Below are 24027 nucleotides of genomic sequence, written 5' to 3'. Positions count from 1 at the left end.
ACACTCATTTTTGACTCATCTTTTGTATATTTCACTGTGAACACATCTGCTCAAAAGTTAACCCCCAATCACTTTGCCTGTTCCTCTGTTTGAGAGTTGTATGCACTGTTGCTATAACATGCGCTGCTACCCATCAAATCGGAGAGTGAGATCGTGTCCTAAACTATGAACATGCTGACTTTTACGTGCTTACTAACTTTTGCCTCCCTTCACCAAGTATGCAACAAACTTAGGGAAACAGATATAAAGAGAGAAAACAAGAAGTCTGCGAGATTTCTTGCAAAACATGGAAACAGTTCAACGGTTATAACAGGGGGCTCCGACCTCGTGTTTTACTTGGAGATATTACTTTTAAATCGCAAAATGGATAGTAATTTTTTTTTAAACGTTGGACTATAGGTCATTCGGTGCCTTTTCTTGGTTTGATCAAAATCCATTCGCCCAATTTCGAGGTGTGTCCTTTGCACAAAGCAAGCTATCACTATTTTGGAAAAAAGCAATTGAACACCCAAATGCGCATGCGCTAACCCCAATGCCTCAAGACACACGTTCCCACCGCCCAGTCTTTGCTGACATGGGAGGAACTCAAACAATACGGAAAAGGAAAAAACGAAAGCATGTGTGGACGGGGAAGCCAATGCTCCATAATACACGATGGATGGGCCTTTCCCTCTGCCCCTCGTTGCCCTGCTATGACCGGGGGGAGCCAATCATACTCTGCCCCGTTTGGGCCAATGATGGATGGAGTTAATTGACTCCCTCCCTAGCATTGTCTGCTCTCTATGGATGAGAGCATGGAAGCCATGAACTCCTGCTTTCCCCGAGGGCGGGAGGACAATACGAATTGATATTGAAGCGCATTACTCATGCATTGCTGTGTTCGCCCTCCACAATGAAACTGCTGAAGTGCGGGGGCGAGTTCAAGCCCCTACACACCCCCGACACGCACCTTGCTAAAAGGTGAGTTCAATAAAGTAAATAAAAAAACAAACTTGAAAGAAGAGGGTGCCAGCTAGGCACCCACTGCTTTTAACCTCCTTCATCGTGTAAAGGCGGAGATTTATCGCCTAGAGTAGACCCAGCATTTCAGAGAGTGCATAGCAGGACGGGTGGAATTAACTTTTCCTTGAACTCCCCCTCGTCCCTTAACTCACCCACCCCTCCGTGACTTGTATAAGTGCAGTTTTTATTTTAAGCACGTAATGTTTAGGAAAATACTATATTTAACCTCTACGTCTGTTCACGAGCCACGTCGGCCAGCGAATAAAATATGGATCTTAATTATTACAGGCAAATGGCTTTGAACAACGGGCTAAATCAATCAACAACGCACCGGCATCCTTTACCTGTAATTGCATCACTGTAGAACGGAATTCGCATTCTTGGTGTAAATTGAAAAACATGCACTCTTTGAGGGATTGCACTCATTAAAAATGTTGCTTTCTTCAGCTGAAAAATGTCTGGGAGTGAAACATACTGATTTATGATTCGGTCGGGAAGCCAATATGTCTGAACCCATTTTACTCTGATCTCAAATTATACATTGTGCTGGATATTATTCAGCATCGCCCAAGTTCCATGTTTGTATCAGATTGAAAGGCTCGAGGGAATTCATCAGTATATATAGTCGAAGAAAAGAGCAAATTGAAAATCAAGACATACTTTATCAAAATCCTTGGTCAAAGGAGTCTCGCCAGCCTCGGAACGGAATCCAGTCCAGGGGGATATCCCTAAGCTAGCACTAAGCCCAAGGTGAATTACTTTCATCTGGGTTTTCAGGAAAGAGATCGAGTTGTGTAAGCACTGTCCTCTCGTGTACACATCCACGTCACTTTGTTCTCAGAATTAGAAGAACAATGGCTGTCAGAAACATTCACACTTAGAAAATAATAAAACTAACTTGCCTTTGAAATGTAGCACTCGCAGCAGTAGTTTTATAACTTCTTAGAGCTGCATATAACAGGCTCATTACTGTTATCAGCTTCACGCAGATGAAATAACTCAGAAACAAAAATAATTTCCACATGTCGAATTCGAGTAATGCACAGTTTTTTTTCTAAATAATGCTTTAACCTACTGAGCTGGGAACATTGATTTCTATCTCATTATTTTCTTCAAATAGAAAACAATTTTCCTTGTCAAAAAATACTGCCTCTCTGCTACCTAATTGAAATTGGCAGAGCGGGCACTTTATTGCACTGAATGTTTCAAGTCAAGTAAAGTCAAAAGATACTTTATTCGGTCACCAAAAGCCATAAAAGCTGACATTTAAATAAACATTTGATAAAAGTACGATAGCTTAAAAGGATTCCACATGCAGATTTAAAAAGCCAAATCGCACAGGTGACTATAGATAAAACTAACAATACAGACCAATAAGGATAAAAACTCATTATTAAAAATCGATGCTGAGTGCTGTAATAAAGGTAAAATACAACAGGAATGTTTCATTTATGCCTTTTTGAAGTGGGTGTCAGTATGGAAAAAGGCAAATTCTTTATGAGTCCCGTCAAAGTTACAACAAAAGACATCCGCAAAATGCCAGTAAAAAACCACAAAAATAAGAGTTTGAAAGAGTTCACGATGAATAGAATCCGTCCTGACATAATTCCTTTCACACCCCAAACTTAGACTTACTGTTGTACAAATAATTATCAGCTAATATTCGGATTTCCAATTGGTTGATTCCGGTACCGTGAATCAGGTTCTTTCTAGGCCTGGGCTAAAATTTAGTTCCGTTCGCGGAAATTGCGATAATTTGACATTTTCGCGTTCCTCGGAAAGCGCGAAAATGTCAAAATTTCCGCATTCCACAGCTTGGCGATAATTTGTTTCTTGCTCGCGCTGTAAAATAATACATTCTCGCGCGCGATCGCCTTACCCGAATCCCTGCGTTCGCCGACAAGTTTGCTTGATCCGGTCGCGTTCTCCATGAGATGTTGTATTGTTTTTAGCCATTTGCGCTGTCTCGCGACAGTTCGCGCCCGCAGTGACGTCATGCGTCGCGCGATCACGTCTTTCTTCTCGCGATCATGCACCGCGAGACAACTGAAAGCAAGATGGCCGTGCACGCGAGCAACCACATGCGTAAGTTGGCGAGCCGCAACCATGCAGAAAATCTCGCGAACATGCGGGAAAAAAACTTCTGCATCTTAGTGATATTTCCGCGTGTTTGCGATAATTTTTAGCATTTTCGTGATAATTTGCGAAAGTGGATTTCGCAAATTCCGCCCACCCCTAGGATTAATGACTACAGACTGAAAACCAGGGTCAATGAGACGTCTAAGTAGCCAATGATTCGTGCGCAGGACCAAGTAGCTAAACAATCGACCGAGAGAGGATGTCTGTCCACCACATTAATAATGTAGCATCTCTCAGGATGCACCCATTTTCATGCTCTTGAACCACACTGGACTACTAACATTGAAGTCACTTGGAATTTTTGGAAGTCACAGATGCCTCGTTGATCATTAAAATCTGTAGACTCGAATAGTGAATCTTAATCCGCAATTAGCAGTGATAGATGCCAATATTTATGCATTTTAGTTTAATTTACATCCACAAAACGGTTTGAGAATAAGCCACTTAGAACAAGTATGTAGAAGGTAATCTGATTGACCCACATGGAAAATAGCAGGAAAGGGGCTGATCCCAGCATATAATCCCTCTCAGAATGTGGAATTTAAATTGCCCTTCAACCATAAAACGTTAAGAAAAAGTGGGAAATATGTGACCCAGATTTAGTATCCTCAAACTGAGCATCATATGAAAAAACTGGTCCTTTATACAGCAGTGGCTGGTGCAGGTAAGCGCAGTGGGGTGGGGTGCTGCGGGGGGGGGGGGGGGGGATGACGACAGATGACGTAATAGGAGTTATTTATTTATTTTATTTGCCCTATTCCATCATCTGTCAACATCCCCCTCTCCCTGCCTTGCTCCACTGCCTCACCGCGCTATCAAACTAACCTGCACCGGCCGCTGCTGCCTTTACATGAAAGGCAAATAATTGTGTAACAGCATGTAAGAAACCGGTTAATGGTTGTGGGGGTTGGATGCTTCACTGGAGCATCAACCACAATTCTTGTCAGGGTGTACCACAAATTCACCAAATCAACCCATGCTTAACCTTTGGTAGCTTCGCACAAAAGCAGTCAGACTTAACTTAGAGGCAATGTGTAAAGTGTTTATACAGCACACAACCAGTAGTAAAAGTGAAAACACAGCACAAGAAAAATTCTAAACTAATTGAGAAAAATTAAGTACATTTTAATAAATAAAATGAAACCAGAATGACAAAAATCTAATCAGTAGAACTATCAACCCATTTGTTTTAAGTTTTTAGTGAAAATTGACCTAACGGTACAAAGTAACACTTGAGTTCAGGCTGACGGCAATGGAGCGTGGGTCAAGTACAGGGACTAGGTTAGTCCCACTGAAAAGCAACCTTCTCATATCCATGCAAGACTTCCATTCCTGTTTGATGAAGCTGTGAGAAGACTTTCAGCACGAAGAGCAGGTCAAGCATTGTGAAGAATCGTTGCTGAAGTGCGAACATCTGGTAGCCACTGTAACTTCGTGATGGTGTTCGTTGCAGGCTGTTATTGCTGTAGTGCAAAGTGCAGGTCTCGCGCTGCTGGTCATCGCGAACTGTCACTGTCCATGCAGATGTCACCAGAGCTTTACCTTGGCCGTTATTGCAGACAGCAGAGTTTCTGCGGAATGGGCCCATTCACAGTCACTAAGAGCCCACACTTCAGGGATTTACCTTTCACTGATGCCAGACAAGGATCCCGGATTTGAGAGGCACCTCTTGGGGATCAGGACTCACTCTAGCAGAGTCAGTAGAAAAGCTCAGGCAGGTCCAGGCAGTTCCAGACAGATCCAGCTGCAGCTAGCCTGTTGGACAGTTGCAAGAAGAACTCTGAAGCTTGTTCTGTTCCTGTAGCTCACACTGAAGGTCAGCCAGCTGACCCTCAACGTCACTTTGGGTAGCCTGGGAGTAAGGCAAGCAAGTCCAGTCTTTCTTCCTCAGATACCAAGGCAGTACTTCAAGCAACAGAACAATCCTCTGGCAGCAAGGCAGTCCTTTCTCTGAATCTTCGACAGGTCCAGGAGGGTTCTGATGAGTGGCTCTATAGGTCCCATATTTATAACTGGTGCCAGCCTTTGTGTGGTGGAATTCTCTATCCTACCCTCAATAATGGTTCTGGAAAATTCTTCCCCTTACCCTGGTCACGGTTCCAAACTGTCTGAGGTGAAAACAGGCAAGGTCGGACTCGTCTCAGCTTCCTTTGTGTGCTGTAGACAAAGGACTTTGAAGTGTAAGTGGGGCTCAGTAAAGCCCCTCCCCACTCATCCTGTCAGAATGGCCTATCCTGCCCACACCGAAGCCCCCTTTGGATCACCATCTTGAAATAATACCCAAATCCCAACAGCAGAACCTTTCACAGTCATGTGAACCATGACACTGGCAGAAAGGCCCAGTTGTTTCGGACAAAAAATTGAAAATTTTCTGAAAAAGCGCCATTTTCAGAATTATAACTTAAAAATTCGACATCAACATGAAAGAGGATTTTAATTTACAATTCATTTTAGTGTAAACAGCATCTTTCTATCTGCACTCAATCCGAAATTAGCACTTAATACATGTAATAAAGTAAACCAAGATGTGAGAGATTGACCTTACAAGTGTGAAAAATGACTTACGGAGATTTTCATCGCTAGTGCGTGTAAAATTAAATTACACATGTCCTACTTTTTAAATACAATGTACTGACCCCATGAGCCTTTTTGGCCACCTCAGGGACAGTAACAATTCTGTTTTGCACAACACTCAGCCATGAACAGTGGAGGATATGTGATTCAATAAGGATCAGTGCGGTAATGATATTCGAGGCACAAACTCCAGTACTTATTATGTTGCACAGACTTTCGCAAAAGTGTAAGCCAAGTAATACATTTGACTTCAGCCAAAACATATGCTATGCATAATTATATTGCATTATGCATAGCTTAGCTCTGTGTTTGTACCTAGTTTGACTTGGTGTAAGGATTTGATACAAGGTCAGGCCAGTTTATTTTAGTTGATCAGGCATTAACTCAAACTAGGTGTTTGTTTGTTTGTCTAAAGGATACATGCTCATTTTAATGCGTTATAGGGAGGTTTTCTCTTTGTTGCTGAGAGTCTGACGCTCCACGAGGGCCAAATTCAATGCTTAAAACCTCAGGCCTCAGGTAGTAGATCGACAATGCCATTTCTACAAATCTTTAATTAGCATTAAAATTGAGCACCCATACAAAGTGTTGGGAAATCCGTCTCTAAATGACTATTTATGGTGGCCATGACAAGATGGATGAGTAGACATGTGAAGTGTAAGCTTCGTACCAACCACTGAAACCCTGTCGTTGAGCACATTACAAGTGCTCCAAACAACCATTGACTGACACTAGAGAGATGCAGGTGAAGAGGAGCTGCGCAGTTGCTAGGGAGGAGGAGCAGCATGCAGGATAAGGGCTCTAAATCCCCATCATTTGGATCCGAGGTGAGAGAGGTCTTGGGGTGAATCGATGGATACCACCAACAAGAACTGGTCGCGTCATGAGATGTATCAGTGACCTGCATTACAGATCTGTTGGGAACAGAGCCAGAATTGGAAAATATTTACTCTTGTAATTCATAAATTGAGGGTGAAGGTAAGACAGAGCAAAGGGGGTGGAGTCAGGAGAAGCAGAGCTTGAAAGGCAGAGTTTGAAATCCAACTTATACATTTATTTAAAACGTTTTTAAAAATCTGCTGCAAGGAAATTGCAACAAGACATATGTTACAGTAAATCTTTTCTAGATTACTTAGCCACAAAGAGGCTGCATTTAAACAAATCTTACGGCGTTAGGACTCCTGCTGCAAAGATCATTGTGTGCCCAGCAATTTTGAGGAGATTATAATGGTGTTAAGATAACTCTAGTGGTTAGCATAGTTCTGAGTGAGTTCTGCATTTTGTTCAGTCACAGTTTTGACTCATAAAGTAGCATGGAGGGTTTCAAAAAAGCACATCATGCAACATGCAAACTACAAATTTGTTTTTAATTTAGATAGGTAAGTAGCCTACTACTTTTGATGGTGAGATCATTTTGTTTTTGCAGTTCATAAATTGCACACCTTCTAATATAGCACGGCGATCTATGTACTGCCTCTAGGAGCTGCATGGAAAATGTTAGTCATGGGTTTAGATTTTTTTGCTGTTTCTCAAGCTGTTGTTACTCTATGATTGCTAAGAAGGCTTTCTTTGTGAAGTAATAAAGTCTTGTTAGTACAGACAACCACAATCACAGTGTTATGTTTTTAATCCTGACTTTGTGCTTCTCATACCATTCACTCTTAAAATGTACTTTCTACAAGTGTGGATGATATGTGATTCCTACACCTTCTAACCCTCATTGTCTTGTGTACCTTTTCTGTTCATTGATTTACACACTTGTGTGATTTATCGTGCCTCTGTGTGTGATGCAAAGCTCTGTGACACTCTACACTGGGCTGAACAGTGCTGTAAAATAATTAAATAACATTACTAGGTGCTGTTTTAATCAATATTTGTGTAATTACTCATGCAGACAGCTAAATCTTGTATTCATACAGTGCAAGCACATATCTTACATAGGGAGTTGAACAAAGTTAAAAACCTGCCTCCAAATCATAGTTTCACTAAAGTGCTTGTGAAGAGATAATGAACTGTTCACCTTTGTTTCTTTCCATTGGTCTTTTTTTTAAACTCCAGATAGCTCCCAGTCACGGTGATAGTTGACAAAAAGAAGGGCTTATATCCCCTTAAATCAGGCCTTTGTTTTGGGTCCAAAAGCGTTACAACAAACAAATGATGGACGGAATGCTGACAATGCAGACATTCTCCCCCAGTCAAGAGATCTGGGTTAAATCCATCGTTCCAGATCTCTTGACTGGGGGAGAATGTCTGCATTGTCAGCATTCCGTCCATCATTTGGGTATTCCCAGACGTGGGACCCGTGCTCTCTACGCCACTGGAGTCCAGCTATCCTGGCTGATGACGGCTGATAGCCAGAAACCGGTCCTAGGATGCTTGATTCTGGTCCAGGGAAGACATGGCTTGGCAGTTCGGGCTGGACTGTTCCCATGAGGCACAGGGTCAAGACTGATTTGCATATGGCCATGTCTAAACTGGGGTGGCTTAGTGGGCAAAAGAACGATGGATTTAACCCAGATCTCTTGACTGGGGGAGAATGTCTGCATTGTCAGCATTCCGTCCATCATTTGTTTGTTGTAACGCTTTTCGCCCTAAGTGGGATGGGTATTCCCAGACGTGGGACCCGTGCTCTCTACGCCACTGGAGTCAAGCTATCCTGGCTGATGACGGCTGATAGCCAGAAACCGGTCCTAGGATGCTTGATTCTGGTCCAGGGAAGACATGGCTTGGCAGTTCGGGCTGGACTGTTCCCATGAGGCACAGGGTCAAGACTGATTTGCATATTGCCATGTCTAAACTGGGGTGGCTTAGTGGGCAAAAAAACGATGGATTTAACCCAGATCTCTTGACTGGGGGAGAATGTCTGCATTGTCAGCATTCCGTCCATCATTTGTTTGTTGTAACGCTTTTCGCCCTAAGTGGGATGGGTATTCCCAGACGTGGGACCCGTGCTCTCTACGCCACTGGAGTCAAGCTATCCTGGCTGATGACGGCTGATAGCCAGAAACCGGTTCTAGGATGCTTTGATTCTGGTCCAGGGAAGACATGGCTTGGCAGTTCGGGCTGGACTGTTCCCATGAGGCACAGGGTCAAGACTGATTTGCATATGGCCATGTCTAAACTGGGGTGGCTTAGTGGGCAAAAGAACAATGGATTTAACCCAGATCTCTTGACTGGGGGAGAATGTCTGCATTGTCAGCATTCCGTCCATCATTTGTTTGTTGTAACGCTTTTCGCCCTAAGTGGGATGGGTATTCCCAGACGTGGGACCCGTGCTCTCTACGCCACTGGAGTCAAGCTATCCTGGCTGATGACGGCTGATAGCCAGAAACCGGTCCTAGGATGCTTGATTCTGGTCCAGGGAAGACATGGCTTGGCAGTTCGGGCTGGACTGTTCCCATGAGGCACAGGGTCAAGACTGATTTGCATATGGCCATGTCTAAACTGGGGTGGCTTAGTGGGCGAAAGAATGATGGATTTAACCCAGATCTCTTGACTGGGGGAGAATGTCTGCATTGTCAGCATTCCGTCCATCATTTGTTTGTTGTAACGCTTTTCGCCCTAAGTTGGATGGGTATTCCCAGACGTGGGACCCGTGCTCTCTACGCCACTGGAGTCAAGCTATCCTGGCTGATGACGGCTGATAGCCAGAAACCGGTCCTAGGATGCTTGATTCTGGTCCAGGGAAGACATGGCTTGGCAGTTCGGGCTGGACTGTTCCCATGAGGCACAGGGTCAAGACTGATTTGCATATGGCCATGTCTAAACTGGGGTGGCTTAGTGGGCAAAAGAACGATGGATTTAACCCAGATCTCTTGACTGGGGGAGAATGTCTGCATTGTCAGCATTCCGTCCATCATTTGTTTGTTGTAACGCTTTTCGCCCTAAGTGGGATGGGTATTCCCAGACGTGGGACCCGTGCTCTCTACGCCACTGGAGTCAAGCTATCCTGGCTGATGACGGCTGATAGCCAGAAACCGGTCCTAGGATGCTTGATTCTGGTCCAGGGAAGACATGGCTTGGCAGTTCGGGCTGGACTGTTCCCATGAGGCACAGGGTCAAGACTGATTTGCATATGGCCATGTCTAAACTGGGGTGGCTTAGTGGGCAAAAGAACGATGGATTTAACCCAGATCTCTTGACTGGGGGAGAATGTCTGCATTGTCAGCATTCCGTCCATCATTTGTTTGTTGTAACGCTTTTCGCCCTAAGTGGGATGGGTATTCCCAGACGTGGGACCCGTGCTCTCTACGCCACTGGAGTCAAGCTATCCTGGCTGATGACGGCTGATAGCCAGAAACCGGTCCTAGGATGCTTGATTCTGGTCCAGGGAAGACATGGCTTGGCAGTTCGGGCTGGACTGTTCCCATGAGGCACAGGGTCAAGACTGATTTGCATATGGCCATGTCTAAACTGGGGTGGCTTAGTGGGCAAAAGTACGATGGATTTAACCCAGATCTCTTGACTGGGGGAGAATGTCTGCATTGTCAGCATTCCGTCCATCATTTGTTTGTTGTAACGTTTGTTTTGGGTCCAGCTGGGTATTAATTTAAGAAAGCTCCCTAACCGTCGTCAGACTGCTGCTCTGAACAGAATGCAGATGCAGGCGCTGAGGAAAATGACACACGGACAAATTCAGCATGTTTCCCTGTGTTGGCCTGCTCCCAAATTAGGCCCATCAATAAATAGTTGTTGAAACCTGGATCTGAGAGGCACCCACTACTTTCAAGCGCTGCTTGGGAAAGATGAGCTGCGTGACAGCTGCAGTAACAAAGCTCTGAGAGCATGCTGAATGCAGGAGGCTTAGGTGCAGCAGAGGTGTTGCTGCCCTGTACAGGGAGCAAGCACAACAGGACTGGATGGATCAGTGGGAAACTATTAACAGTGTTCCTTACAAGAACCTCCCCTGATCCTAAAGGCATGAACTTGTGAACCTGGGGCCCCAGCTACAGATTGTTGCACTCGGACAATGTGAAAGGTTGCTGGAATGCTGTTTCGTCACAGAGGCAATGTGGATAGACGTCGATTATTTGCAATGTAAGAATTGTGTGTCTCTTGAGTAGCTCTTGTACTGATCACCTGTGTGGATTGGTCTACAAATATGGCTTTAACTGGCTCAAGTAATGTTGCCAATTACTAAGTATAGAGAAATGGCATGGAACATCTGAGGTATCAGGAGCATGATTAAGTGATGCAAGATATAATCCACCTTGAATAAACTTGATGGCGTGTCTGCAAGAAATGTATTTGGCAATAACTGATGGGAATAAGCTGTGCAAACAATGGAAGTGGCAGTTGTTTTGAGATGAATACTCACCTTGTGTAGGCGGTGCCTTGATTGTGACAAGATGAGATGTGCGGTATGCACTGCAAAAAGTGGAGATAGACCTCAATGGGATTTTTGTTGCTGAATGCACGATGCTAGATGGAAAAGTACTCTCCCAATAATGTGAAGCGGAGATCGTAATAGAGACCCTGACAAGCATATCAATAGATCGTTTCTATCACTGCCAGTAACACGTGCAGGGAAAATATCTGAAACATTGAATTTGTGGTTAACTAACTGGCACCATCATTATGCATAGTGCATGACCTTTCCACAAGACATGGAATCCACATATTATACCTATGTGGCCAACCTTTTACTCTAGGTTAGATCTACTGCTACAATGTAACCATTTGGTGGGATTTCTCTTGAGGGTAATGCACATGACTAGGGTGTTATTGAATCATGAGGCAGTAATGGTCAAATTCCAGTGGGAATACGGTAGGTCCCTTATATCAATATCGAGATTAAATCCTGAGGTTCTGAAAGTGAGGGGATTTTGCATAAAGGTACCTGCAGTGGTGTGCTAAGGACTGGATACTCTACTGACTATGGGTGTCTCCAGTAGGGCAGTGAAAGAAGTCTATGGAGTGCTGGTGTCTATGACAAAGTTGACTCTATCAACACCGAACGACATATGGGAAGAATATATTACTTACTTATGTACTTATCCTCTTGGGATGTATATGCCATCAACCAGTACTCTCCAGCCATCTCTGAGCTGTGCTTTTCATTCAATCTGACTCCATCTTATTGCAGTTAGCCTCAAGGCCTTGATAGTGTTTCTTGGTCTTCCTCTTTTCCCTTGAGGCTTCCAAATGAGGCCTTGTCTGGTGGTTTTTGATTTGGGCATGCAGGAGATGTGACCTATCCATTCCCAGCATCTTTTCATGATTTTTTCATGAGCAGGGGGTTGGTATTTGGTCAGTGGAGTTGGATAGTTTTCCTCAGACAGGTGTTGATGAGGGTCTGGACCTTGTTGGTGGTGGCCACTGTTGTCCTCCAAGTTTCTGCTCCATACAGAAGGACTGATTTTACGTTGGTGTTAAAAAGACTGATCTTGGTCTGCATTGTTAGGTTCTTGGAGCTCCAGATCTTCTTAAGCATTCATTACCAAGAAGTTCTGAAGATTTCTGCAGGATGTGAAAGTGATGAGAGGACCATCAGCATCACCTTGTTGTGGAAAAGCTGAAGAAGGCATGGATGGCCCTGAAATACCAATGCCAGCCATATAACACCACCCTATTCAAAGATGCACAGGAATGGAGAGAATACTCTGTCACCATCAGTAACAAGTTTCAAGTCCTGCAAGAAGTAGAGGATCACAGAGACCCAGTAGAATGCCATTGCGAGAAGATCACAGAAGCAATGACATCAAACTGCCAAGAGGGTCCCAAGGAACACCAGCATAAAGAATGGATCTCCACTGAGATTGAAAAATCCAAACTAGAAAGGAAAAGAAAGTAAGTCTGGGCGGTGAACTTCACTCTGCTGGTGGAGTTTGCAGAGTTTTCTGCACTCCGCGTTATGCGGGGCTTGTGGAGCTCCGAAAAACTCTGCTCTGCATAGCGGAGTTTTTTCCCTCGCTCGCATTCATCAACGTCAAGTTGGCGACCGCGAGCTAGGTAAATCTTCCTCCCGGCGAGATTTTTCCTCATTCGCGATCGTCAACATCAAGTTGGCGAGCGTTTTTAAATCAACCTCCCGGTGAGATTTTTCAACGCAGCATAATCATGAAACTCTCAAGCAGATATAGCAAGCCAGGAAAACCTTTTAAAGACAAAGCTGGAAAGACAATCATAGGTAGTGAAGGCCGTCAACTAAGATGGGTGGAGCACTTTGAAGAACTGCTGAACCAGCCCGTGCTGCAGTCTCCACCAGACATGCAGCCAGCTGACAAAGACTTGCCAATCAACTGCAGCAGATAAACCAAGGAAGAAATACATCAAACCCTCAAACTTCTGAGAAATGGGAAAGCAGCAAAACCTGCCACCATTCCTGCAGAGGTCCTGAAAGCAGACATTGAAACATCAATAGGCATACTCTAGCCCAAATTTGGAAGGATCTGGGAAGAGGAAAAGGTGCCATCAGACTGGAAGGAGGGATATCTGAGCAAGATCCCCAAGAAAGGTAACCTGAGTTACAGGAACCTAAGCATGGCATGTTATGATGGGACAGTGGGAAGTGTGCATACCGATGGATGTGCAGAGACGTGCCTTGTTATATGCCAAGAATGGATATAGGCACCCTTATCACTCTGAATTTTAATGAACGCCACAACATGATACAAGTGCCACAATATTACCTATTGTAAAATATGTGCTAGTGCAATGGTTTAATTAAGCAAATTGTGTCTTATTCATGTGCCTATGATTAGCATATATTTCTTACTTTGATTTGCCCATAGAACAGTAAGATATATTGATATATAGGAAAATTGCAGATGTACATGCATAATCCCCAGATGAATCTACTCCTGCAATAGTCCCTAGAGTTGATTAAGCGTGGAAGTTACTTCCATTGTTTCTTCATAGGGAAAGTATTTATAACATTGGAAGAACCCCTTGAACATATAACAATAAACAAGGGAATGCTCTTCTTCGAATCCTGTAAACATACTTTGACCTGTCTTCAGGAGCAGTTTAATATGTTCATTGCCTAAATAGGAGATAACCGGCAAAATGTCTGTAAACAGCCACAGGCACAGTTTAAAAGAATACAATCAATTCTGATATATATCCTTTCACACCCCTGTCCCTAAACCTGGCTGAATCTGGTTACGTGAACCCTACAGTCTGAAAATCAGACCCAACGAAAGTCTTAAGTAGCCAATGACTCGTGCACAGGATCAAGTAACTAAACAATCAATGTGAAAAGGCTATGAATAAAGAACTGCTTTCAGAAATGAGGAAATATCTATAAAGTACCACAAGGTTCACAGCACAGATAACAAAAGAGAGGAAAAACACCACCAAGAACAAACAGGGAATTAAAAGACAAGTGATAAAAAAAACTAGAAAATGGGAATGGTTGGAGGTATCAAAAAGGAATAGGGGAGTGTTCTCCTATTAGGGGAGAATTGTTAGAAATGGAGAGCAATAGGTTCACAGAAGCAAGACAGAAGTCAGCAAGAAGCTGCAACAGCAGCAGATCAAATGGCAACTAGCAAATAGTTACTGAAATACATATGGGAAATTAATCATGGCTAGAAGGTGTGTAGAGAGGAATGCAGAAAATATAGGGACATGTTACATGAAAGCAAATGCATGCGTCTGAGAAGAGGGGTAGACTGAGTAAACAGATGTGGAAAGGTGATGCTACGCTTATGCAGAAATCTCACTCATTAACTATTTTTAGTTGAATTGAGTGGTGCCATGGAGAGGGTTGTCATTGAGGTGGGGATAGTTACTTTTTGGTGATTTTCTCATGCTCTTCATTGGGTTTAGGTCAAGGGCATAGCAAGAGAATCAAAATATCCCCCACTAGGAACCAAAGCTATTTGGGCACCAAGCAAACATCACAACTCTCCCCAAAAAGGCTCTCTTGTCTCCATCCAAGCCATTTGTCCATTCATCCTTCCATCCACCTACCTTGACTTTCTGTCATCCATTTGTTCTTTTATCCATCATTCAGTCTTTCGGCATTTTGTCCATTCACCCAACCATATCAAACCTATCCATCATCCTCAAAGCTATCCATCAAATCTATCCATCCATCATCCATCTACTTAACCATCCTTTTACTCATTCATCCATCCAGTCATTTATTAATTTTTCCTTTCGCTCATCCATCCTTCCACTCCATTCATTCATCCATCTTCCTATTCACTCATCCATTTATCTACCCTTTCACTCAGCCACCCAGCCTTTCACTCATTCAATCACCCTTTGACCCACCCATCCACCCTTCCACCCATCTATCCACTTATCCATCCATCCACTTACCCTTTCTCTCATACATATGCCTTTTCACTTACTCATCAACATAAGCTTTCTCTCATCTGTCTATTCATTCACCCTCCCTTTAAATTATCCATCCATTCTTTCTCTCCTCCATCCACTGTTTCACCCTTCCACCCTCCCTTTCACTCACCTATCCATCTTTTCATTTATCCTTCCATCTACCCCTCTGCTTACCCATCCTCCTTTTCACTCATCCATCCATTCTTCCACTCATCAATCCTTTCTCTCATCCATACATCCTTTCACTCATCCATCCACCCTTTCATGCCATCCATCTGTTCATCCTCTCTTTCTCTCATCCATCCTTTCAATCATTAATCCATCCATCTACCCACCCACCCTTTCACTTACCAACCTTCATCCATCCTTTCAATCACTCACCCATCCACTCTTTTACATTATTTATGAGCCTTTGTCTGTCGAGGTGTGGACAGAAGAGGTCATAAAGAACTCCATCCCCCCAGTAGCTGCTAAAAAGAGGGTTCATGCAGCCCCTGGTTTAGGTATCAGAGAAATAGGCCAGTAGCTGGGAAGATTCTTTGGTTCTGCTGAGGGTTTCTTTAGAAAGGGGAGTACTGTGGCATGTATTCCAGGAAGGTGATAGCATTGCTAGTCATTCAGTATTGAGGTAAGGGCTGCTCTGATGGTGGTGCAGTCCTTTGGCAAAAAGTGGTGAGTTTAGGTATCCAAGTGTACTCCAGATTGTATGGACCACATGTTTTTTGCTATTTCCTGAGTGGTGATGATGGGCCAGGTAGTCAAGGTGGGTCACTGAGTGTTGGTGGAAGGGCTGCAAGTGTTGATGAGATCGGCTGGGGTCCAAACTTATTGTAGATGTTCCTGATCTTGCTGCTGAGGAGAAATCCTTAGCACTGTTGCTGCTGTTTTTTATGCAGTTGGTGAGAGCTGACCACCTGGCTCTGATCTGTTGATGGTAGTTTCAGAGGGCTGACTGGTGCTCTTGTCTGTGTCTTTATAGCCCTGCCTCCATCTATGTTTGAGTTGCTTCCAGTGTCATTTGCTGGTTTTGAGTTCTTCTGTATACCAACTTGCTTGTAGTCTGGTTCTGCTGTTTTTGAGTGGGGCCAGGGTGTCTGCGGAAGAAGTAATCCAGGCCAGTGGAAAAAACAGGTAATTGAAAACTAAGTTTTAAGGAGTATTCCACCTTCTGCTGAGAAAGGAATTATCATATTGACGGTCTCACTCATGGCAGGAAGGGAATGATAAACCTGCTAAGCTCTGTTCACCAGTGTGAAGTTGGAGTTGTGCAGTTATAAATAACAAATAATAGATGTTTAATTGGTGATTTTGTTATTGAGGCTGCATTTACTGTCGTAGGTTGTTAACTCAGTATCATGTGATGAAATCTGAAATTGTGCTGCCAAAGGTGGCATGAGTTCTTAAGGATGGGTAGATAAGGGTGCCTTAGGGTGAGGGTGTCAATAGTTTGAAGATCAGGTGTGCTATGTTGATGCTGGTGTTAATGGTAGTGGCGGAACAGAGGATGTTCTCTATAAAAATGATGGGAAAGTCATCCTCCAGGTCTGTTTGTCCTGTCCTGTCCTAAAAACTTGTATCTAAGTTGGGATTGCAGAGGAATTGTGGGGGTTTAATTGGGGGTCAGTCAAGTTTCTTTGAAGAAGAGCTGATTTGGTGAAAGTTTGGGCAGGAGGTCCCAAACCTTGATTGCATGTCTGGTGAGGGATCAGGTTGATGATCAGGAGGCAGAAATGGGAGTCGTGCATGTCAGGTGGAGTGGGTGTGGGTGCAGACAACTCTCATGGGATGCAGGGGTAGGGCAAAAGAAGTGGCAGCTGGCACAGGAGAATGCTGCTTTGAGTTTGGTCAGTGAGGCCCTGCAGCAATGCAGGGAATTATGTTCAGGGTTGAGGGCAAGGTGGAATTTGGCAGAGGATCGGTGGGTAGAAGGAGGACCAGGGTACTGGCACTGGACTGGGTGCAGATAGGTGAATATATCCATAGCTTTGGTGCACAGATGCTGCAGCCACCATTCAGTAGGAGGGGAGGAGTTCCAGTACGGTGGTTGGGGAAAGCACAGGTGACGAAAAGCAGGAGGGACCATAACATGTGAGAAAGAGGCAGGAAAGGCTGCTTCAACGATCACTTGTGCAAGGGGGAGTTAGAGCTGGAATGGTATTTAAGACGCAAATGCTAGCAAGCAGAAGCAAGTGGAAAGAAAGAGAATCAAAACTGGAACAGGAGCTGCAGATGTGACTAAAGAAGAGAAAGAAGATCAAAGAGGTGCAAAGGTAGAGAAGAAGTGAGAGGCCAAAATGGCACAAAAGTCAAAAAAGGCCAAGAGCAAGTGAGAGAAAAGAGACACAAGGCCAAAAGCGAGTGAGAGAGCAGATATGATATTGGCAAAGAGGCTAAGGAGTCGACTACAATGTCGTTAGGAGAGGCTCCGAACGGCAGCCGATTCGGAATCCGCCTTTCCAACCAACTCGGAAACGTTTCCCAACGAGCGATTATGATGGCTGGGAGGCATTCGAACAGTCCGACTCGGTACCAAAAGGCAATAAGAGTAACAGAGTCAGTCGGAACAGAATTGTAGCAGTCTACGGAGCGCGTTTTCAGCCGAGCTATTGGATATCAGATTTGGGCAGCCTTTACGAATTGGTTGTTCTAACGGATCGGCTGTTGGAATCTGACTTTGAGGCCCCCCCTTCACCCGGGGCCTTCCGAATCGGGCCTGTGGGGGTACCCATTGGACCCCCCTTTCCCAACCATGCATAGTGTGGCAGGCACAATGGGTTGCCCGTCACAGGGGGCATGGTCTTCCCCAACCACAACTTCTTTCAATGGGAGCCTGTGTTCTCGTTCGGTTCACAGGCTCCCATTGAAGTCAATGGGAGTCCGACCAAATCGTATCCGGAAGAATCTGGATGCATCAAAATCGCTCGGTTGGACTCCCTTGATCCGAGTCTTTCTGAAGCATTACTGAACGGATTTGGTCAGAATGCTTTCCTGACTACATTTTAATTGACCCCTAAGACTGAGTAAAAGAACACAGCCAGTGGAGTAGCAATAGGAGCAGTGAAAACAATGAAGTCAAAGGGGCAAAAAAGTCAAGATGAGGAGACACAAGCAAAACATTGGAGAAGCCAAAGATAGACAAAAGGTAGAAAAGGAAGAAGAGCAGAGGCAGGAGAGGGAGGTGGAGTGCCTTACTACGGCACCAGAGCAGGCACGGGTAAGTGTCACAAGCAGGGCAAAGTAGGTCAGTGAAGAAACTGGAACCAAGTAGGAAAGTTTGGGTCCAGGGTTTCATAGTTATTTTCCAGTTAGGGGATGTGAGTTCCACTGTTAAACACCTGGAAATGCCTTAGGACAGTTCTTATTCTTTGTGTATTGCAACTCCACAGAGCAGACATAATCTTTCTCTTTGATGCTGCTCTCTTCAGCAAGTAGCAATAAGGGGTGTCTCAAACTGAAGGACCCAGAATAGCAGCTAATTCTGTGCAATAATTATAATAATAATAATAATAATAATAATAATAATAATATAATTGGACTGCAATACGTATTTTTATTCCTTTTCACACATTTGATTCCTGCCTCTCATTTTGTTTGCCTGTAACATTTGCTTACTAAGATGGAGTTGGCTATCAAAGCCATTCAAAGCTAAAGCATGTGTGATCTAAGCAATTTGTACAGAGAGATGGGGGCAGAAACTCCCTAAAAGTTATCCAAAGTTTGAGTATCAGCTAGCTCTTAAAGCCTGGGAGGAAGTCCACAGAATGCAAGCTGCAGCACCAGGAGATGACGAGGAGGATTCACTGGATGAGGAGGAAGAGGACATAGAGGCTGAGGACTGCTTTGCAACAGCTCTAGGGCTTGAGATAGAGGAGCTTCTTTTTCCCTTGCACCCAGAAACAGAGGAGAGTGGGATACCCACAGGAGTGAGGTCCCCTACTGGGGCCATTACAGGAAGCAATAAGTGTCCCCAGCGCTGCCTCCTAAGGACTTGAGTGCCAGCTGCAGTGGGCGCAACTGGACCTAGCTTCACAAGCATCAAGGGCATGGGCAGAGAGCCCTAGCTCTGAAGGAGAAACAACTAGCTTTGGAGGAAAATACACTGTCAGGGCTCATTAACTGAGTATCAAGGAGCTGGATCTTACACTGAAAAAAGCTTCAACATCCAGCAGAATAGGTGGCAGCATACCACCAGTGCAAACTGGTCCTCATAACCTAGGATCTGGTGCCCAGCTGTCAGGATGTCTGCCACAAGTCACATCTTTTGACTATCACAATATACTGGCATGACTCATACTATTCCTCCCAACACTTATGAATGAACAAACATCTTGTACCCTGAACTTTGAACATATTACATGCTGTTGTTAATAGCTAACTGCAGCTGGTGTTCCCCAGTTTGTTTAAAAAGGCTTAATAGCATTTATAAATGTTTCACCATGCATATGCAACGTCAGGTTTCAGACTCCACAGAAACATCCAGAAAATCTACCAGAATAAACATCAAGCAACTGGCATAGATGAACTCAACATGAACCTTCCAGAAGACAGCCTTTATTAAATTAATTCCCCTTCCCTGCTCCTTGCTATCAGCAATTAGAATGTTACTTTTGTGAACATTCTAAATCACCTTCTAGAAGGCAACCTCATCAAGTTAATTATCTGCACTTCTTCCTTATTACAAACAATTAGAATGTGACCTTTATGAACGTTCAAAGGCAGTCTTATTTAAAGACCGTCCATACTCCTCCCCTTCGCTTAGCCACTTCCCCTGCCTCTTACCTGTTTCCCTGCTTCCAGGACTCTGTCTCGCCAGTTCCCTTGATCCTCCCACTTTGATCTCACTACAAAGAATGTCCCACACTAGTCTTGCACCTGGATGGAAAAAAGAATAAGAAGAAAAGGAGGGAATCATTAACAGACTTGATTTTATGACGCACTGAGCTCAGTCACAACATCGTGCTGCAAACAAAGGGAACCAGTGTTTTTGTTCAACTTGTACATACTGTTGGCAGGGCTCTGCCAGAGAGGATTTAGGTGAAGCTAACTCCGTCCAAATTTGCTTTTGGGTTTGATGCTGAAATCATACACACTACAGTTTCGAAAATTTGATGAAAGAGCCTCTACAGACAATCTAAATGAAAACAAAACAACAAAACTAAATGCTGTTTGAGATTTGAAAAGCTTTTGAGAGGTGATACCTTAAGAGATAGAGTTAATACTAGACTAAAGCCTTTGTTTTTGTTTGTTGATAGGTATCATATCCGCTGGTCCCATTCATCAGACTTGTGTGAATGCCTGCTGCAGTGTTGTTGTTGAGTAAACAAGCCACAGCATCTTCAACTCTACACACTACCTCCATCATAAGCCCATTCCACATGGGATTTGCCACCAGACCAGTGTCCCCTCCTATAAACTTAGGTTAAGTCTCGCGAGGATTCAGGAACTAGCATTGCCGCCCCATTGGAGTCATCTGAGATCCAGGTAGGTGGCTTATGACACCAGCTATGTGGTGAGGGATGATATTAAAATGGTTTTCAGCATATGAGGTAGTTCTGAGGGTAGACAAGGTCCCAGAGGAATACTGGGTGGTAGCTGGTGGAGGTACATGCCCATAGTTGGGAGGGACACACTCCTTATACTTGAGGCAGAGGCCCAAATCAAGTATGCCCCAATAAAGGCCACTCTTCTGATCAAATTTGGGCTGACCCCTGAGAAATACTGACAGATGTTCAGAAACAGCCACAAACTCCCAAACCAGTCCTGGGTGGACTTCTTGGATTATTTCAGCAGGCACTGAAGAACTGGTTGAGGGGCAGCAAAATGGATGATTTTACTAGGCCGTACATCCTACTTTTGAGGGAGCACATGTTCAATATCTGTTTTATGCAGCTGCACCAACACCTAGTAGATAGCAAGCAAGGATTTTTCTTGTGTTGTGTTTTCACTTTATTACTGTTTGTGTGCTGCATACATACTTTACAAATTGCCTCTAAGTTAAGTCTGACAGTTTGTTTGCCAAGCTACCCAGGATCAAGAATAGGTTAACTTAGTGACTCTTTGAGGTCACCCTGCAAGGGTTGTGGCTGTTGCTTGATCAGATCTCACACCCCAGTCAACCAACAACGCAATTTCTAACATCCATTCACAAGAACACTGAATAGGCATGTGCAAAATAAATTAAGTATACAAGTAGAAGAAAGGAAAAATGAGGATGTCTAAATCTCGTGGCCAAATGCTTGCAATAAAACATTTATTAAAATTACTTAATTGAAGTTCTAGTTTATTACAGAATCATTTTTAATAAAAAAAACAGTGTAAATAGATGCACAAAAAAAATCTTCTATAAGACTATAATAACAAACTTTGCACATCAGTTAATATACTTAAAAAGTACAAAGAAGCTAAAATCTATTTGATCACCATTAATAAAGTCTTGTCACATAAAAACAAATTACAAAAACTTTATACTAGATGACTTGAAAGAGATACATTTCATTCTTATGTTCCCACAAACAGAATAGTTAGTTGTATATAGCAAAGATTCTGCTTCCTGTGTCACATAATTACAGAATCTAATCGCTATCACATAACTATGGCTCTGGGATTTATTGATTTTATTGTTTGACATTTTCCTTTTATCCATATCTTTTGCTAATTTAATAGCTATTTATCCATGTTGATTTTGTTCCTACTGTAAAAAATTGAGCTGCAGTGGGTTTATTCCCAAATGTATTTAAACAACAAATATTTACTCATGATGGAATGTTGAATGGACTTTAGCTGTTTACAGTACAATACAGTCATTTGAACCCATTTGCATTGTGGAACAACTTAAACAGCTGTATTGCTGCAGTTATTTAAGCTTCATTAGGAAGTCATTTTAACTTTTTTAACTCACCTACCTGTCAATCTGCTTAGCTATAGATCTAACACTCATTATTGACAGTAGTGTGTATTGTCCATAATCAAACCTATTTGTGGTATTTATCCATGTTCAAATATAAATACAGACAAGAAAATAGATAGTTTTCTGGCTGTTTTTATCTGTTAAAATTCAACAAAAATGCGAAACTGGCAGCCTTATACATAATGCAGGAGCCCTAAATTCTTGAACCATGCAAATAAAGAACAGTTTATACTTTTCACATATAAAGGGTAGAAGACTAGGAAATGAGTTTCAGCCTATACTATATTAGGACATAATGAACGAGAGACACATGGGTTTGTAATATCCCTTAATGCTGTGTTAGACAAGCTAATGGGAGTGTGTCAATAAAAAAATGTAAAAGTAGTTTCATGGCATACCCTGGTCATCCAAGAGAAAGAGGAGGTGTATCTCTAGAACAAATACTTTAAGTACAACATTCCTACTTTGTGTTTCCTTCCATTGGATTTTTATAAGAAAATGAAAACAAAATATATTTTAATACTATATAACCACAGGTGATGGTGATGTGTGCACACTGGTGTTCTCATGGTTTACAATGATATTGCAACATGCAACAATGTTATTTCTTTCTACAGGTTTGCATGCTGTCTTATAAAGCCTTCCAATATTTCTAAAAACCTGCATTAAAACTGACTATGATTTACAACTTACAACTCTCGACTCTGCTTTTTCTTTGAAATAACTCTTTTCACTTTCCATCCTCTGCATGGCTCTTTTATCTGATTACAGCCTATTCCAAATCACATGCATGTCTAATTACCTGCGGTTCATCTATTAATACCGCCATTATGCATGAAATTCCCATATGCCCCTCCCCACTAAAGATCATACGGAATTCCTACTAATGTTATCTATCACATAGAAACTGGAGTAAAGGCATGGAATGGTGCATATAGAGCACAAGACTAATCCCCCCCCAAAAAATACCAAAAAGCCCCCATTAACTGGGGAGCTGGAACAGCATGCTGCCCAGCCTAAAAGCACAACAATGCCTTGTCAGGAGTAGTAAGTGCTACATAATGCAATTACACTGCAATATATCACCCACACTAAAAGTAACACCCTAACATTTCACATTCAGTTGATTGTAGTTCATGCAGGCTGCTTAATAATTCCCTTTCACTGCTTGGAGTGCTTACACCCATGATAAACAAAACTGCTAAGGGCCATATCCATCACATAGTACTATACCAGTCCACAACAGTGAACCACCATCACGAACGCAACAGGCATAGACTACCCGAAGAGATCTGCCATATACCTCTGGCCAACAGACAACTCCAATTTAGTTCAATACTGAAGGTCCTGAATTTCAAATACTATGGCCACTTTTCTAATTTTACATTGTCAAAAAGATTTGAGATGATATTACCAAAGTGTGCCCTCACAGGTCTCTAAACCACTACTCCATTTAACCTATGTATGCTCTGGATCATGAACTTTGAACGAAATATCTCAGAATGGACAGTATCCAGCTAAATGGACTACGAACATAACAAATATCAAAAGGGCCATGCAGTGCTGCTCAAAAATGCTAGCTTACTGAAAACCATAAACTGCGTGCCTATCTCTCACACTTCTACATCCATTACACTGTTAAGCGCTTAATCACATAACAGGATAACAACACCTCGGTGGTCCTCGTGCACAACATAGAAACACTTCCCACACAGGACCAAAACAAAGAAAAAATACTTCCACCCAAACACCCTAGGCAGTGTAGCATGCTACCTATGCAGGCAACTCACAGAGAGGTAGTAAGTGCATTATAAATGTTTCTATACAATATGATACAATACTCACCATACTCATAAAAAGATGATAACGTTTATTCACTTGATTACAGATCCATGACTGACAGGGATAAAATATCTATCTTTTTCTGCTTGTAAAGTGACTGCTGGAATAACATCAGAAATAAAGAAGTGGATACTTATTCTCTTTTCAAAGGTCATGTTTAAAAGCTTCCTCCTGCGACAGTGGGCCTTATTTAGAGAGTGGCTTGATGGGAACTCCGCTGCAACAGTGACGGAGTACCCTTTCTGCCATACTGATGATCCTTCTGCCTCATTTAG

This window comes from Triturus cristatus, chromosome 1_2, assembly GCF_964204655.1.
Source record: "Triturus cristatus chromosome 1_2, aTriCri1.1, whole genome shotgun sequence".
In the NCBI taxonomy this organism is placed as follows: domain Eukaryota; kingdom Metazoa; phylum Chordata; class Amphibia; order Caudata; family Salamandridae; genus Triturus; species Triturus cristatus.
Note: the sequence above shows the minus strand (reverse complement) of the source record.